The sequence below is a fragment of the Egretta garzetta genome, unplaced genomic scaffold (assembly GCF_000687185.1).
Source record: "Egretta garzetta isolate BGI_Z169 unplaced genomic scaffold, ASM68718v1 scaffold202, whole genome shotgun sequence".
In the NCBI taxonomy this organism is placed as follows: Eukaryota; Metazoa; Chordata; class Aves; order Pelecaniformes; family Ardeidae; genus Egretta; species Egretta garzetta.
In genome coordinates, this window is record NW_009258891.1 from 626,529 (window position 1) to 643,464 (window position 16,936).

At 47.6% G+C, this 16,936-nt stretch overlaps 1 protein-coding gene across 2 annotated transcripts in view; it reads left to right on the top strand.

Moving 5' to 3' along the window:
- Window positions 1-191: 191 nt before the first annotated feature.
- Window positions 192-16,936, top strand: part of LOC104122018 (protein phosphatase 1 regulatory subunit 12B-like) — a 76,894-nt gene continuing 60,149 nt past the window's right edge. The window contains exon 1 of one of the 2 annotated variants that reach the window (XM_035889732.1): window positions 192-314. The gene's annotated coding sequence lies outside the window, so the exon portion shown is untranslated. The remainder of the gene's footprint in view (window positions 315-16,936) is intronic. The other variant, XM_035889731.1, reaches the window with a different exon arrangement.

The following is a 16,936-nucleotide window of genomic DNA, read 5'->3' on the forward strand; positions in this document are numbered from 1 at the left end:
CCAGGGTTTGTGGGTGGGAGGGCAGGGGTAGGGGATCGGTTGGGCTGGGGGAGCTTAAAGGGCTTTGCCAACCCAAACCATTCTGTGATTCTATGGGATCGGAACTGCAGCCGTGGCTGAAGCAGCCTGGGTTTGTTTTACAGGATAACTGGGGTAGATCCGACAGTGATTGCCCACGCAGAGCGCTCATGCGGCAGCAGCTTCTAGGAGAAGCTTCTTAATCACCAAACGGTAAAAGCTGGCTTGTGCCCTGAAATGTGAGGCTGTAACACAACGTACGGTGGCGTGAAAACTCCTGAATGTAAAGTGTTCAGGTACTACGTGTGCATCTGTTTGGGGCACCACAGCTGTACTTTAAGGTAGTTTAGCTGCTGATCTTTTAGGTGATGATAGTGTCATACATCAGGCTGCATTTTTTAAGATTGGGTGGCTGCATTGCCTAAAAATACATTAATCCTTGGAAGAGAAGGTTATCTAGGGAGAGTCATACCTTTTCCACCGCACTCTGCAAAGTTTCTTTCCGAAGGTATGCTTCTGCCAATGAAAATAGAAGTCGCGAGCTGTTTGTACTGTATTTAACGCTGCTCATCAAACTGAAACATGACACTGTCAAAAATAGGGTTTATCACTAGGGTAAGTGAAATACTTTTGGGGGGTTTCACTTATAAACAGGAATAAATTAATACGTACTCTGAATAAAGTGAGAAAGCTTGGAAGCTACCTACAACACACCAGGAATTTATTAGGCAGAGCTAGTTAAAATCTCAAGTGCTGTTTTACCGACCTAAGGCTTTTATTTTCCTGCTTTTGGCTTGCTCAGTCCCTTTTTTGGCTTGCTGTTTTGTCCCTGTGGGTTAGTTCAATTGCCTGTCCCTTGCGTCTCTGTTTCAAAACAATCTCCTAAGTGGGCAGAATTACCTCTAGACTAAACAAACTAACCTTGAACTGCAAGGACTTAGAGCCTCCAGTCTTCCTTTGTTCTGGTGAGGGGCAGTTTCTCAACGGGTTCCTTAGGCTCCTGGAAACTGAAGCCAACCACCGCATTCGCTCAGCTACTGGGTGCTGGGAGGAAACTTGTTCTGGTTTAGTAAGTCGATGGATATTTGTGATGGGAAATGTGCATCTCCATTGTTTCCTTCCTCAGCCTCTGTTTATCCTATCCAGCGGTTAGGGGAGTCGAGCTCTGCTGCTCCCCATAAACAGTGAGCAAGTGAACTGATAGGATTTTTGGCTACAACTTCCTTTATGGCAGCAGCTGGAAGTGATGACCCCGCTCCCTCTGTGCTGGCTATGGAAAAGCTCTCGTCTCTACAGCAGTGCTGCTGGGCAGCCCTGAGCTCTGGCCCCACGTGGAAACCTCCTTTGGGAAGCGAAGGTATTTTAGGGAAAGCTTGTTATACTCGATATATGCTAAAAGCTTTCTGACTTTTGCAAATGACATTCTTGAGCCTGCATTAGAGATGGAGACAAGTCTTTAATGGTGCATACTTGTCTGAATCAACATTGTTTGATAAGATTGAAAGCCAGCTCAGCAAAAAGTGCAGGAATGAGCAATGAATGCAGTGCCTGGAACGGTCGTTGTTCCAGAGCCGTGTCTTGCAGCTCCCGTTGGCATGGCTGAGACCCACTGAAACGGTAAAGGCAGAACTCTCTCAGCTCTAACCGAGATGAAACTACCGTCATAATGGTATTATTTTTGCAACTTATAATGCCTCTTGCTTATTTTAACAGTGAGTGTTAGGGACTGGGAGCTGTTCAGAGACTTAGAATTCAGATTAAGTACTGTGGGGCTTGTGAGCCATCCTGAGTGCTGTGTGGTGCGATACACTGAGATAATAACTGACTAATATTAAAATACAGGAGTTTTGAGGTGGTATGTTAGCTCTTCATTGAGGATTATTACATACCATAAGTCGAAAAGGCCTGTCAGACTGCGCATATTAGAGCAATCTTTTTAAGAAGGGTGGGAGAAGGGAATATTATGTAAGTGGTTGTATAAATCGAGATTTTTTTTTTTTTTTCTTTCTAACTTTTGAATACAAATGAGGGCAGGGGCAGCATTAAATACTCTGAAACATCTGCTCTGCTTTCTAAAAAACTGTGTTTGTGCACAGGGCTGGGATAAAAAAAATGAACAGAAGAGAAACCCAGACCCTTTTGGGGGGCTAGCAGCCCCCCCCTCCAGTTGCAAGCTCTCCAAGTGAGTGAACTGTTTGACCTAGCGATAATGGTATGGCCCCAGCATGGCGAAGGTGCCCAGTATAAATCCTGGGATCTGAGTCTGCAGTTTATTTTCAGCTGTCCTTCTGAAGGGAGGTGCAACAGCTGTCCCTGCAATCTCCTTTATTGGGCTGCAGCAAACTGATCTGCACGGGGCCGAAAGGTGCAGCTCGCGGGAGGAGGTGTTCGGTGTGCCTTAGCGGGAAAACTTCGCTTTAGAAGAATTTTAAGGGAGCGATTTGGTGGGGATTTAGGTGCCTATTTTTATGGGGCTCGCTTCAGCATGAATGGATTTAAGAGCAACGTCATGGTGAGTGTCGTCCGTAGAGGCCTGTGCAGGGAAATGGTTCAAGCTGCCGTCAACTTCTTGCAAATGGAGGGCGCCGAGGTCCGCCTGCGCTGCTGGAGCTTTCCGGAGCATGGCTGTGTGATGGAGCTCCGACCTGCACAGCTTGTAGGTGCCAAACTGTATCGCCTCCCTTCACGCCAGAGACACATCTCTTACTGTGGTGGAACAGGACTACTCTTAAATACTTAATTCTTAAAACGTGATTTTCAGAGGAAATTTGTTTTTCTAGATTCCCAGGCTGGTGAGGATGATATCCCGCACTGCTGGCAGCCGAATCCCGAGAGTCAGGCCTCTCTTTCCCCACCAAGCTGTTGACAATCACCAACACCAAAATTCCTGATTCAGACACCTACACAATTTCTCATGACAGCGTTCATTCGTAATAATTATGATGTACAGCACTTACAAGTTACTAGTATTTTAGAAAATACGTTTATGTGCACTCTTGTTCAATATTTTCCTGTTAAACAAATTGTTGCAAGACCAGTCTCCTTCCAGCTTTAAGCTCTCAGCTTCAATATAGCCCTTCCTCATCTGAAAGCAACTGAAAATAACTGAAAGTTCCCTCTTTACAGTAAATGGTGTGATTATTTTTTTTTAATGCTGCTTTTTCTTAATAGCTTGTTTCCTGTAGCTGGAAAAAAACCCAGAACGGTCTTAACTTGTAAGAGTCTCACTAGAAATGTTTCCATAACACAATAAGCTGACCTTGCAGAGGGACACAAGCAGTTTCAGCGTTGCTTTTCCAGCATTCAGCCTTGCTCATAAATCTTTGAGATGTACAGAATGCAGAGTGACCACCTGCCATTAGCCTTTTCTGTGTCACTGCCTTTTCAGGGTAAAACTAAACCTGGCCCTTCTCTGATACTCTGAGCCAGAGCATTGATTTGCCACAGCGATTGCTCACCATCCATTTCTGGAATCTGTCTGAAGCCACCTCCTATTTATAATTTGTCATTCCTCACTGTCTTAGACAGTTAATGCGATTTCGTTACAAAGCTTTATGCTTTTGTACATCTGAAATCATGAGATAGCAACAGCTTGTAGTATCAGGCCTTGTCTAAACACAACTGCTGGTTTAGCAGGAGGTGACTCTAACAGTGATTTAGGGAACTGGTGCAACTTTGTGTGTGGGCTCTGCTGCCCTAACCTGGCTTACATCTGTTTAGTTTGGACTTGTAAATATAATACCATAACCCAGACGGATGTAAACCAGCTTGGAGCTGGGAGGGCCCGCACAGGGAGCTGTGCTGGATCGACCGTGCTGGTTTTGTGCTGAATTGATGCGCCCCCGGGGTCCTGATGCGCCCCCGGGGTCCTGATGCGCCAGTTTCATCCTGAAGGCAAAGTATGAAGCAGGGTTTCTCTTCCCCTTCCAGGATTTGAATTCGTAGGAATGGTCAGTCTTACCCAAAATAACTATTAATCATGGATTGATCTTGAGTGACAACTTGATACTTCGTGTGAGACATGTTAATGGGGATTTCTCCCTTGGAAAATTGCTGGGGCGGGTGAACTCTGACCCAGCAGGCTGTGAGTGATGGAGGCTTGCTTTAATTATTTGGGTATAGCCAGACAACGCTCTGAAGGTCCATCATTAACAGACACCCTGCCTCTGCCAGCAGAAATCATCAGGATATTTACCTGAAATACTGTTGTGGTTTTGGAGGATGAAATGTTCTAAATTTTTATCTAACAAACCATTTTTCCCCCGATTTGCTCTCTGGTTTCTGTAAGCGAGATGACGTGCTCTCCAGCATAGACAGGTTTGGGGTTTTTGTGGATAACAACCGGCTCTGAGCGAGCTGGTTGCATTAGCACAACCTCCACCTGTCCAGGAAGAGGTGCGTATCCGGAGCCCGGCTGGGAGTTTAACTGCACCCGTGACAGTCATACAAACACTACGGACTTGCCAAGTGTCTGATTTAATTTTTTTTTTAAAGTGATGTGATCATGCCAGCAGAAGTTCCTGTGCTAGCAAACCACGTGCCTTTGCACGAGTCGTTTAATGAACATCGCAAGTGATGCTTGTGCTGTTGGTATGATCTACGCCTTGCATTAATATAACCCTTTCCCTTACCAAAAATGATTACGCTGGCAAAGATGCTTTCAGAGCAACTTGATGGCACATGCAAAGTGCTACACTCTAGCCTGTGACCGCAGCATCTTCCTTTTTTGATGCAAGAGGTGGTTTTTAAGCAGTCTACAGCAAGTGTTTCAAGGAGAATTATGAATACTGAGCTGAAACAGCTGTCTCTAGAGAAGGTTAGGAAGTGCTGCTGGCTTGCTTCCGAAGGAGGTAGTGTCTGGGTTAAACCTTCAAAGCTGGTTTCATCACTTGATGTTGGCTTTCAGTTCTTGTCTTGCTTCGTGCTTCTTTATATGTTCTTAGGAAGCCGTCTGAACTACACCATGCGCCGTCCAGCTGAACTTACTGCGTGCTGATATTCTCATCAGTCTTGTTAGCCTTTAGGGGAGTCTGTGTGCCATGCACAAGCTTTGAAAGGTAGAAGTTCTGTTCAAAACTACTGTTTCAGAGACTTTGGAGAAGCAGAAAGTTAACGTTGTGTGTCAGAGTCTCTTCCAGAGAGTTACATTGATAGTCCGTAAGAGCAGTTATCTTGACGGCCTCTCATCTGTCTGCTCTGCCTCCTTGGGAACTTGGCAGGTCTCTTTCTGCTTTACAGCCAGTTGCCCCAGTCTGTGTTGTTGCACAGAGTTACGCCGTGCCAGGGGCAGGACTTCCCGTTTGCCTTGGTTGACCTTCACATGCTCCCCATCAGGCCACTTCTCCAGCCTGGGTAGCTCCCTCTGAGAAGGATCTCCTGCCCCAGCCACGCCAACCAGTTTGATATCATCTGCAAACTTGTAAGAGTGCTCTCTGTCCCATAATTGGTGTTAATCAAGTTTGTTAATAAAGACATTAAATTGTATTGGCCCCAGTATCAACCCTGAGGGATGTTACTGGTAATCAGCTGCCAGGTGGACTTTGAACGGTTGATGACCTTTTGAGCCTAATACTCTGGGCAATTTTCCATTGCCTTATCATCTGCTTCTGTAGTCCACCTCTCGCCAATCTGCCTATTACGAATGCTGCCAGAGATGGTGTCAAAGGTGTACCACGCTCACGCTCCCATCGTCCACCCAGCCTTCTTGTCGTTGTGGAGGGCGACCAAGTATGCCACTGGTACATCCATGTTGGCTGTTCCCAGTCACCACCACCTCCTGCGTGTGGCTGGAAATACCTTTCAGGAATATTTACTACATAGCCTTTCCAGGTACTAAGGTGGGACAGACAGGCCTGTAGTTTCCTGGATCCTTCTTAAGTGATGGCTGGTGTTCGCATGTCATCAGGAACCTCCCTTTGTTGCCATGACCTTTGAAAGATGACAGTGACTTTGCAGTGACATCAGCCAGCTCCCTTCCCAGCCGTGTCTGCATCCTACCTGGTCCCAAAAGTGATCCATGGCCATTCCTTCCCCTTCATTGGGACTCTGGTGCTGCACGACGTAGCTAGCAGAACCAGTCGGCTTTTCCCGGGGACTGTCCTTAGTCCCTTCCTTCGAGCATGTGTGCCCGTCTCGTCCTACCAGGCTTCTCAGCTGCAGCACTGCAGCAGTATGCACGGCATGGAGCTTGAGTCTTACTGCCTGTAGCTCTTGGCAGCGACTGTCAGACACTTGTGTGCACTGCAAACTAAACGTTTCTTGGGTATTTTCCTGATTTCCTTATCTCCCTGATTTATTTTTTTTCCCCCCTTCTAAAAAATTTAAGTTTTAAGGTGAGGTCCCTGCCGGGAGGGAAATAGGAGGGGTTCTTTCTAGTTGACTTGTCTCTTAACTTCTTCAGAGTTCGGTCTTGCAGGAACACGGCTGAGCAATTGCTGTCGTCTCATACCTGCGATGCCTTCCCTGCTTTTTGGTGCGAACTTGCACAATGACTTAACCAACGACTCAAAGCTGCGTATCTGTCAGCACCAGTTCAGTTTTAAGGCATGTTGTGACCTCTTTTCTTCAGGAGTAGACACGCAATAAGCAGCACTGCCAGGTAATAGCTCCCAAGGGAGATGATGATTGTGGATTCCTGTTTCTTACTACCGCTTCGGTAAATGCTTCTTGCGGTGCAGACATCAGGGGCTTGTGAGGCTAGGGGTGTTCTCTTATCTTTCTTGGCTGCCTTAATTTTATTAATGGGCTTGGCAATTGTCTTCCAGTTGCTGAAGAGTGCTTCTTGCTGCTCCCAGGGGCAGAATGGCTGACGCTGTAGGAAATGCTATGAAGCAAGCTGAACGGTCATTTTTGGCTTGTGAGTCCACCTCAGTGGAGCCCTTTTTACTTTCAGTCCAGCTACCAATTTAATCACTGCTGCACTGTTAACTGTTGCTCAGTGCCATGTGTGTATGGAAGGAGGGTGCAGGAGGCCCTGGGGTATGGATTGGGCTCTCTGGAGGGGGATGAGTACCTGTAGTGGTTGTAGCCAGCCCGTGGGTGGTGGCTGCTCGGTCCCTGTGGATCAACTGCGAGAGTGAGCAGTGTAAGCCAGCGGGGGCAGCTCGTGTCCTTGCAAAAAGCATGTCTTAGGGTCCAGCTTTGCTTAACCTTGGCACCCACACTCGGACAGGGTTCGGCCCCGTATGCCCAGCCTGTGCCCAGCAGATGGATATGCTACCCTGGGGAGCTGGGTTTAAGAAGTAGCTTTGAGTGCCAAACCTTGGTGCAGGCAAAGCACTGCTCCTGCCAGCAGGTGAGGAAGCCTGGCTGCTAGGTAGGGCTAAGCAGCTCCCGTGATTTGTAAACCAGCCTTTCTGCCAGCAGGGCAGTGAGGGGAGAGTGAGTTTTGGCAGCTTAAGTCCCTCCCTTGGACCTCCTTTGGCTAGGAGGAGAAGGAACCAGTGAGGAAAATGGCACTGTTTGACAGCTTGTTGCTTCAGATTCCTTTCGATAGTCCTGGGTGGGATCTGACTCCTGGTTGTTCGCTGTTCCGGGGCAGTTCCACCGTGTGCTGGCTGCTCCTGTGTCCCCTCGCTGTGTGTGCTGCTCTCGGGCACCCCGGATGCTTGCTGGACCAAAGTGCTGCTCCAGGAGTGCCCCAGAGCTGTTGAGCTGTCTCCAGTCCCCATGTCACTTGCCACTCGTTTCCCAGACCCCCTGTCACTTAGCTGCTCTCAGCCTAATTAACTTTGTGGGAAAGCTGAAAGGCTTCGAGTCCCCTGCAGCTCCTCAGGGTCTGTAGTTTTCATCCAAGTCCCAGCCCCAGTGCGAGGTGAGCTGCGCCTTAGATACTGGGTGCGTCAGACCTTGGTGCGAAGGCTCCCTACGTGAGCCTTCCAACTTGCAGGTAAGGTTATCCGCCCCTCTCCTCCTAGACCTTGCATCCCTTCCCTGTTCACACACACGATCCTCAGTCTCTCCTCTTGTACATGGAACTGGAAGAGGGAATATATTTAGAGGTGGGCGCGTGAGGGCGAGGGTATTTGCTGCAGACAGATAGAACTTACGCAAACTTCTGCATATTTTATCTATGGAACAGGGGGACTTTCAATGAAGAAAATTGGAAAGTAGTGATTTAGGAGAGTGTAAATCCTAATTATTTCAAAATTGAAAGGATGATACGTTGTTTCTTGTGACGTACCACAATGGGGTGGCCTGCATGCTTTCTCCTCTATCGTAAATCACTGTAACAGATACATGCTGTATTCAGGGAACACACAGTATTGCTTTTTTCTGGGGAGTGTTGGGAGAGTCTGCGTCTTGGATACAGCTCAACTAAATAGTTTCAAATGACAGATCTGTCCTAGTTTTGCCATTGTGTGCTGAACAGTTTTGTATTGCTTCTCGGCGATACCGTGTCTGCACGCCTTCAGTCTTCCCTGTACAAAGATCTCTTAAAACGTAAAAATTAATCTTTCTGAGCTTTACCAAGCTGCAGTATTGACAAAGGAGGTTCCAGAACTTCCCAGACAAATGCAAAGTGTCGGGTCTTCAGCACCGGCTGGTGTTTGGTCAGGAGGAGCTGGCATATGAAGGTGCTAAGCTATTACCCGTTGTGTCTAACGTATCAGTTAAACCACACCAGCTACCAGAGGACCATCCCTGTGGCAGGGCCGTGTCAATGGGAAGCGGCAGTTCTCTGTGCGGTGCGAGTTTCCAAAAAGGACCCCAAGAAGAACCTGGGAAGTTATGAACCCAAAGGAGTCAACAGGCATGTGAGGAGGAGGCGCCTGGTCCAGGTGGTGTGTTTGGACTTCCAAAACACCTTTGACAAGGGCTCTCTATGGAAGCCCTAAGAAACAAAGCTCTTGTGAAATAAAGAGAGATCTTATTGCTGACTAATTACTGTCTGAAAGAGATAAAATGAAGGCTAGGAATAAAAGATCAGTTTACAGGAGGAAGGGGAGTTACCCTGTGCATCTCCCTTGGAGTCTGTGCTGCCCTGCACCCCCGTATGTGAGATGGAGAAGGGAGTACAGAGTGAGGTAAGCGTTTGGTGGTGGGGCTGCATATTCAGGATAGTAAAATGAAAGCTGGCTGTGCAGGGTTTCACAATACTGGCTAATTTGCTGATAAAATGGTTGGCAAAATTTGGTCAGTACATGGGAAGTCATGTTTATGGGGAAACAGTGGATTCTAATCCAGCTGTTAGAGGCTGGAAAAGGTTTTCTGGGGATCTGATGTGGTAGTATGGAAGTACTGCGGTGGGCAAAAAGCAAATCAAGCATTGGGAATTACTAAGAAAGGTATAAATACAGTAGAAATCATAGAGCCAGTATAAGCTCATGTTGTGCCCATCTGCAGGTTCCTTTGGGCAGTCCTCTTGCTACCATCTCAAAAAAAAAAAGGTACAGTCCATAGAAAGATACGGAGAAATAAAAGCAAGGCGATCAAAGTCATGAAGTGGTTTTTATTCAAGGGAAGATCAAAACTGTCTATGATTCTTCCTAACTGGTGGAAGGCCACACACACAGATGTGATAAAGGTATCCTAAATTATTGTGTGATTCGGAATGCTTGCTTTTTCCCCCAAGGAAGAATCAAAGGGCATCAGAATTTTAAACCAAGTATTTTTTTCATCCAGTGTAAAATTCAGCTGTAGAACTGACTGCTTTAGGACATAGTTCATGCCAAAAGCTTGGACATGTTCAGGAACCGCTTGATGGATATGCGTTCTAACTCTGTGAGTTAAGCTACGGATTGCCAGGCTCGAGGATGGTGTAGTAGGAAGAGTGCCTGTACGATATAATTACTAATTAAAAAGGCATTTAGTACAGATTAGAGCCAAGAAGAGAAATAAGATGGGAGAGAATTAATAAGGCCAAATACCTTCTCAAATGTTAAAGCAATAGTTTTAAAATGAAAACCTAGTGATTCTTAGAAGGCTAAGTAATGTTATATTGCATAAATGGTGGGGAATTATGCTTTATATTTAATAGGCAATTTTATTGAATTTTTGGGTAACTTGCTGCAGTGGCATGGAGGTAGTACTTCACAGTGTCCTCTAGCCTAGAAGAAAGAATATGTATGTGTATGGGATATCACAGAATCCCAGCATGGCAGGGGTTGGCAGGGCCCTCCGGAGCTTACCCAGTGCCACCCCCCTGCCCAAGCAGGCTCACCCAGAGCAGGGGGCACAGGACAGCGTCCAGGCGGGGGTTGAAGATCTCCAGAGAAGGAGACTCCACAGCCCCCCTGGGCAGCCTGGGCCAGGGCTCGGGCACCCTCCAAGTCAAGAAGTTCTTCCTCACGTTCAACTGGAACCTCTTCTGCTGCAGTTTGTGCCCATGGCCCCTTGTCCTGGCGCTGGGCACCACTGAGAAGAGTCTGGCTCTGTCCTCGTGACCCCCACCCTTGAGATATTTGTAGGTGTTGATGAGATCCCGTCTCAGCCTTCTCTTCTCCAGGCTGAACAAGCCCAGCTCCCTCAGCCTTTCCTCGTAGGGGAGATGCTCCAGTCCCCCCATCATCTTTGTTGCCCTCCTCTGGACTCTCTCACCTTGCTAATCCATGACTTTTTGAGCCTTTTTCTGCTCCTGGCTTGCAGTAGCCTGGGCTAATGCACCTGGCTGAGTACAGTATCTAGGTGTTCCTGCGAAGGCTGGATTTCATCTTCTTTGCATTAGCTTTGCTTTTCTGTCTTGGATGACTGACAAACAGAATTTGACCTTCGCAGCCCTAAATGGTTTGTCTTTTAAATTGATATCACTTGAGTTATTCTGAACAAGCATTCCCTCACGCTGGAGAAGATAAGTGGTAAATTTGTCTGTCTCTTGATGGGAGACTTCAGGACTGTGCCAACCTGTATGCCAGCAGAGCCAAGGTTTAAACTTCAGAGCATATTGCAGGAGTTATTTTTGATCCCTTATTAATAGCTGCTATAGAAGGAGCCCTATGCTTATGGCCAAATATTGTCTTATAGCTATTTTGAGTACTGGCTCGTCTTCAGTCTGCAACTCAGTCGGTCCACAAAATCCATTCTCTTCCATTTAGTTTAGGTGCTGTTAATCTTTAAGAAAATTGTTCAGCATTGCAGAAAGTGAACACGGAACAAAGAATTGATTGTAGGCATTGGGAGGGAATCCATGCGCTGACACCGTGCCCAGCTTCCTGCAAACTGTGCGAGTGACTTAAAAATTCAGGCCCTGTCCAAAACAAGAGCGGCTGCGTTAGGGAAAATAAAAGACATTTTAATGTATTCTGAGTCCAGGGTTATCTTTTAAAATACAGTGTTATGGTGATGAAGCTCTGAGTCCTGGAGATTTGGGGATAACTGCTGTTGACAAAGCTACCAGCTCTTTCTTTTTTTTTAATTTAATTTTATTTGTTGCTATGGCCTGGGCTCAGTAACCACTCGCCCCTTCTCCAGTCTAAGTTGCTTTCCTAATCCTTTGGCTTCTTTGAGCAGTGCTTTGATAGTTCCCCTTCTGCTGTATGGTGCTGAAGGCCACAGCTCTTCCTCTCCCATGCTTTGGGCGCTGTCATGCACACACTGCTGCTGCTGCTGCCGGAGCCTGGCTGGAGGAGAGGACAGAAGACCTCCTGGCCCAGTCCTCTACGCTAAGGCGCAGCCAGATTTATCAGAGCCTTTTCCAAAAGACAGTTAACTAATCTGTTCCTAAACCTCTTCCCAAAGAGCTCGTCTGCACCTCCCCCGGAAGCCTGCTCCAGCGCCTGGCAGGCTGAGCAGTTGGGAAGCGTTTCTGTGTTTGACCCAATTCTGCTTTCTTCCAGATAAAACTGAATTCTTTGTTTTCCTCTGGTTGCAATTCCTTTCCCTTTCATAACTGCCTTCCCACTACTGGAAGACTCTGTTCTCATTTTTTTTTCTTTTACCTAGATACAGTAAGGCTGGTTTTATTTAACCTTTCCAACTAGTTGATGCCTTCTAAACTTGCAGTGAGCCTTGGTTGCTCTCCTCTGGCCTTCTCAGCAGTATGTTGCTTTCAAATTGAATGCGATACTGAAGTGGAGATCTCTCCAGCCCAAGAACAATTCTCTTCAGGGCCTCCCTAACAGCAGTTGTCTGTGACGTCTTCCAGAATGAGATGTGCTCTCTTCCTCAGCAGCGCCCCACTGAGTCATTCAGCCAAGCCTTAGTTACCAGTGGGGACAGAGATGAGGGGATAGTAAGGCAAAATTAGAAGCAATGGTATAAATCCTTAATGCTATGACAATGTATTTAGTAGATGTTGCTTTGAAAGATTAAGACCCTAAGCAAGCAGCGGGCTCCCTGCAGCGTGGGGGCCGTCGGAGCCGGTGTGGTGCGTTGGCCGTAGCGGCTGAGTCCTGGCAGGAGCGGAGCTGCCCTCGCACACGTGAGTCCTGGCAGGAGCGGACACCTAGCCAGCGATCCCCTCCAGCGCTGTCTCCTTTTTGCCCTTGCTTTGCCTTTAGATGTCTCCCACCAAAGTGTAGGAATCTTCACGTTTTGCTTTGTTGTGGGAACGTTCGATAGGAACGCTGTGAGGCTGGGTTCTGGTCCGTGGAGCTCTCCGCTTTCTCCTCGCTTTGGTTTCGCTTCACATGAGTAAAACATCATTTCTGTTTCTACGTTTTTGTTGAACAAGAGGAACAGAGCTGGGCCTTGTTAGGCTGTGCTGATGAGACGTTCAGAGGGGTGTTTACGCAGGCTCAAGGTTTTGCAGCCTCTGCTGAATCCTGGGCTTTCCTCTGTCGACCGGGTCGCTGCTGGTTCGCCTGGTACCGCTGCCGTGGGCTGAGGTTACGGCCGAGCGCCGAGCAGATGCAGAGCCCGTGTCCTGTTTTCCCCGAGCCTTTTACAGCTTGTTCTCTCCTTATCTTTCTGAATTTTTCTTTCGCCAGTTTTTTCCTCAAAGCATTGTTTATTTCCATGGTGCCCTACAAGCAGTGTAAACCATAAACTATATTTGTGATGCCACAGAAATCCATAGGAAATGCTTTTGTAAAATGGGCAAAGTTGTTTGGGGTTCCCCCCCCATTTCTTTAAGTTAAGCTTCTTCTAATTCTCATCCCATTCACGTCTCTCACATCTTTCCTAGTTGTGTAGACTAAATTTTCTATTGATGCTGAAAATACAGTGTACCGTTGCATAGGGGCCTGATGATATTTTCTGTTTTGTTTTGTTCCGTTCCAAATAATTTCTAGAATTTGCTTTGATTTCTGAGCTTGGAGCTGATATTTTCCTACAGCTATGTGTTATAATCCTAAGAGCTTTTTCCTGAATGGCAGTAATAAGCTCAGAGCCTTTCATTTTGTTACATGACATTAGGTGTATTTTTTGCCTATGACTCACTCTACAGTTATCTGCATTGAATTTCAGCTGCCGTTTTATCACCAGTTGCTCAGTATTGTAAGATTCTTCTGCAAGTTTGTCCTTTTCTTTACCCTCTTGAATGGTTTCATCAGCAAACTTTACCACCTCACTAATCACCTCCTCTTCCAGATCCTTTACTTAACACATTTGGCAGCACAGACCTCAGGAAAGATTTCTGCAGAGATCTCCAGGAAGAAAATCTGTCATATATTCCGGTCTCCCCATTATGAAAATATGTTTAATTGTGCAAGAATCTTCCTTCTTACCAATGCAATTCCGTGTCGTGAGGAGCCTTGGTGAGGGGCTGGTAAGAGGCCTTAGGAAATCTCTGTGGACTGTATTGCCTGGATCTCCCTCGCCTTTGTGCTTATTCACCCTTCGAAGGACTCCAGGGGCTTTCTGTCATACGAATTCCCTCTGTAAAAGCCTTGGTGGTTCTTTTCCAAAATACCACAATTTCCCATGCATCTACTGTTCTGTATTATACCATCTGCTCATCTAAGCTTGGTTCTTTTTGGGTTTGATAAGATCTTTCCCTCTCTCTATTCCAGGAGTTTCCTCCCTTCCCAGTGACTCCTCCTTTCCCTCTTCTCAGCCGTACCTCAAGACACTTGCTGCTTGTCCGTTTGTCTGGTCCTACACATAGCCGTGACGTGATTTCCAAGAGCCATGCCCAAGAAGAAGTACTGTCCAACTTTCTAACACAAGCCATTTTGTCTCTGGAGCTTCTCCTGGCCGTGTGTCTGCCATGCCTCCAGCAGACAAACCACCACACAGCTCATGGCTGTCGCCACCCGTCTGTCTGGGCGCCTGATCACAAAATCACTTCCTCATGGCCCAACTCTTGCTTCGAGCTGGGAACGACCAGGGGCGCATCCATGGTCCTGGGGACATGCAGGCATGTTCCCAGCAAGACAGATCCATCTGCAGGGTTGTTTTCCCAACCATCAGCTCGCTGCTTCCTCCTGTGAACTTGTGATGGCTCGACCCTGGCTGGACACCAGGTGCTACCAAGCTGCCCTATCGCTCCCCTCTTCCGCAGGACAAACAGGACAGGCGGGGAGAGAATGGGATGGAAAAGACAAAAAAACCTCATGGGTCAAGAGAAAAGCAGTTTAATAAAAAGCAAAGGCCATGTGTGGTACCAAAAAGTGCTTAGGGACCACTAAATCGTGGTGGGATGGCAGCGTTAGGGGAACGGTTGGGCTTGGTGATCTTAAAGGGCTTTTCCAACCTAAACGATTCTGTGATTCTAAAAGGAAAACAAGATTTTATTCTCTACTTCCCATTAGCAGGTGATGTCCAGTCACTTCCTGGGAAGCTGGGCTTCAGTACGCACAGTGGTTGCTCTGGAAGACAAAATGTCGTAAAAAACGAGTGACCTCCCTTCCTCCTCCTTTCCCCTAGCTTTTACATCTGAGCCAACATCATACGGCATGGAACATCCCTTTGGTAGGTTTGGGTCAGGGGTCTCGGCTATGTCCCCCTCCCAAGATCTTACCTCCTCCCAGCCCACTGGTGGTGGGGAATGTTGGAGACGCAGCCTGGGTGCTGTGGGAGCCCTGCTCAGCAGGAGCCAAACACTGGTGTGTTATCAACCCCTCCCTGCATACCGATAGAAAGCCCAGCACCATGAGGGCTGCTGTGGGGAAAATGAACTCCATCCCAGCCCGACCCGATGCTGAGCCCCTCCTTCGCAGCTGGCCTGGGGATGGGGCTGTGCTGTGATATCTCCAGCCGTCCTGCACGATGCGCTTTGCTCCCCTTCCCTCTTCGGCAGAAATGGGGTGATCCACTCAGAGGTGAGATCGTTTCATGGCTCTGGCAGCCGGGCTTTGTCAGCAAACCTCGCCCCCGCCTAAATTTCTCCTGTTTGCCATCCAGGTTATGGCACTCTGTTTCTGAGGATCGCCTGTGCCAACCCACCTGCGAGGCAGGCTAATGCGCAGGTGACACCGTGCAGTAAACGGGGACATCACTGTCCTCTATCTGGGCTTCCATTGGGTTTCGTTTTACTTTAAGGATGAGTAATTGCTGTATTCACCTGTGAGCCGGGTCAGGCTGCCTGGCTGCTGCTTCTGTAAATGGTAGTTCCAGAGGTGGAGAGCTTGCACTCCCCACGCTCCTCCCTCTGCTGCGTACGTTCGTTGCTCTATCCATTAATGGCTACGGCCTTTTTTCGGCATCTGCTAGCCAGGGCTGTGTGCCACTTCAGGTCCTGACAGGGCGCTCAGTCAGGAGTTCACACTGGGCTGTCGGTATCCAAACCATGCCGGGCATGTGCGTGGCGTCGGAGCAAGTAACTGGGTTTACGTTACTCTTAGGAAGACATAAAAGTTTGCATCAGGTCTGTATTTCTTTGATCCCAGAGACCACAGTTCTCGATCAGACTCAAAACTTCATTAATATCCTTGCAGAAAATTGGCACCTTGGTTGTATCCATCTTTCAAACGAGCAAGGTGTCTGGTGTCGAGCTTTGACAGGAGCTCAGGGCACGGCACCATCGGCCCCTACAGGGCTCGGTTACTCCGTGAGCGCGGCTGCGCGAGGGTCTAGCAAAGAGCTACCATTTGGGCAGCACTTGTCCCTGCTCCGTGACCTTATTCAACAGGGAATTTTCTTCAATCGATCACTTTTCTCAGTGCTTCTTTGCCATCAACTCTCTTTTTCCATGGGTGTCACCAGAACAGAGGCCGATGGCAGCGTGAGGGCGATGTGCTCTGAAGCCACCAGTGAATGAGCCTGTTACTGCTGGCCATGCTGAGACCTGCTCCAGTTTGTTTCCCATAGGATTAAAAAAAAAACAACCCGAAATAACAAAGATACTTCCCAATGGATTGAACAGCCCTAGCAGCATAGGTTGATTTTTCCCTCCCTCCCCCTTTTTTTCTTCTTTTTTCCCTGTGAATAAAGGCAAGTTCAGGTGAACTCTGCCCGAAAGTGGAGTTGACCTTTGGAAAACTCATGTGAATCAGATTCTCAAACACGTATTGAGCGTACTTCTTTCTCCTGTTTTGGGAGTTCTTGAAAAGTTGGTTCCTGAAGACCCTGCCCTAGGACTGTGAGCTCCTCTATTCTCCTTCATCCACTGCTCTCAAAACGCCAGCCAAAGTCCAGACCTTAAATTGCTGTGTTTAGATAGGTTTTGTGCAATGTTTTAAGAAAATATATAGCTTCACTTCTACTGTAATAGCAAATTATATCAAGGTTTAAAGCTGTACCATGTTAAGTGGTGTTGCAAATCCAAGCGATTGCACTGGAAACAAATGCTTGCAAAATCTTAGCCATGGTCCTGTCAGGAAGAAATATGGAATCCCTTTCTTTTTAGAAAGATTTCTTTATCCAGCACCTTCTTTTCTCCATCGTTCGTTACGCCTCAAAGAAAATTATAGAATCACAGAATGTTTTGGGTGGGAAGGGACCCCCAGAGGTCACCCAGCCCAACCCCCCTGCAGGAGCAGGGACACCTTGAACCACATCAGGTTGCTCACAGCCCCGTCCAACCTGGCCTGGAATGTTCCCAGGGATGGGGCCTCCACCCCGTCTCGGGGCAACCCCTGCCAGGGTTTCACCACCCTCA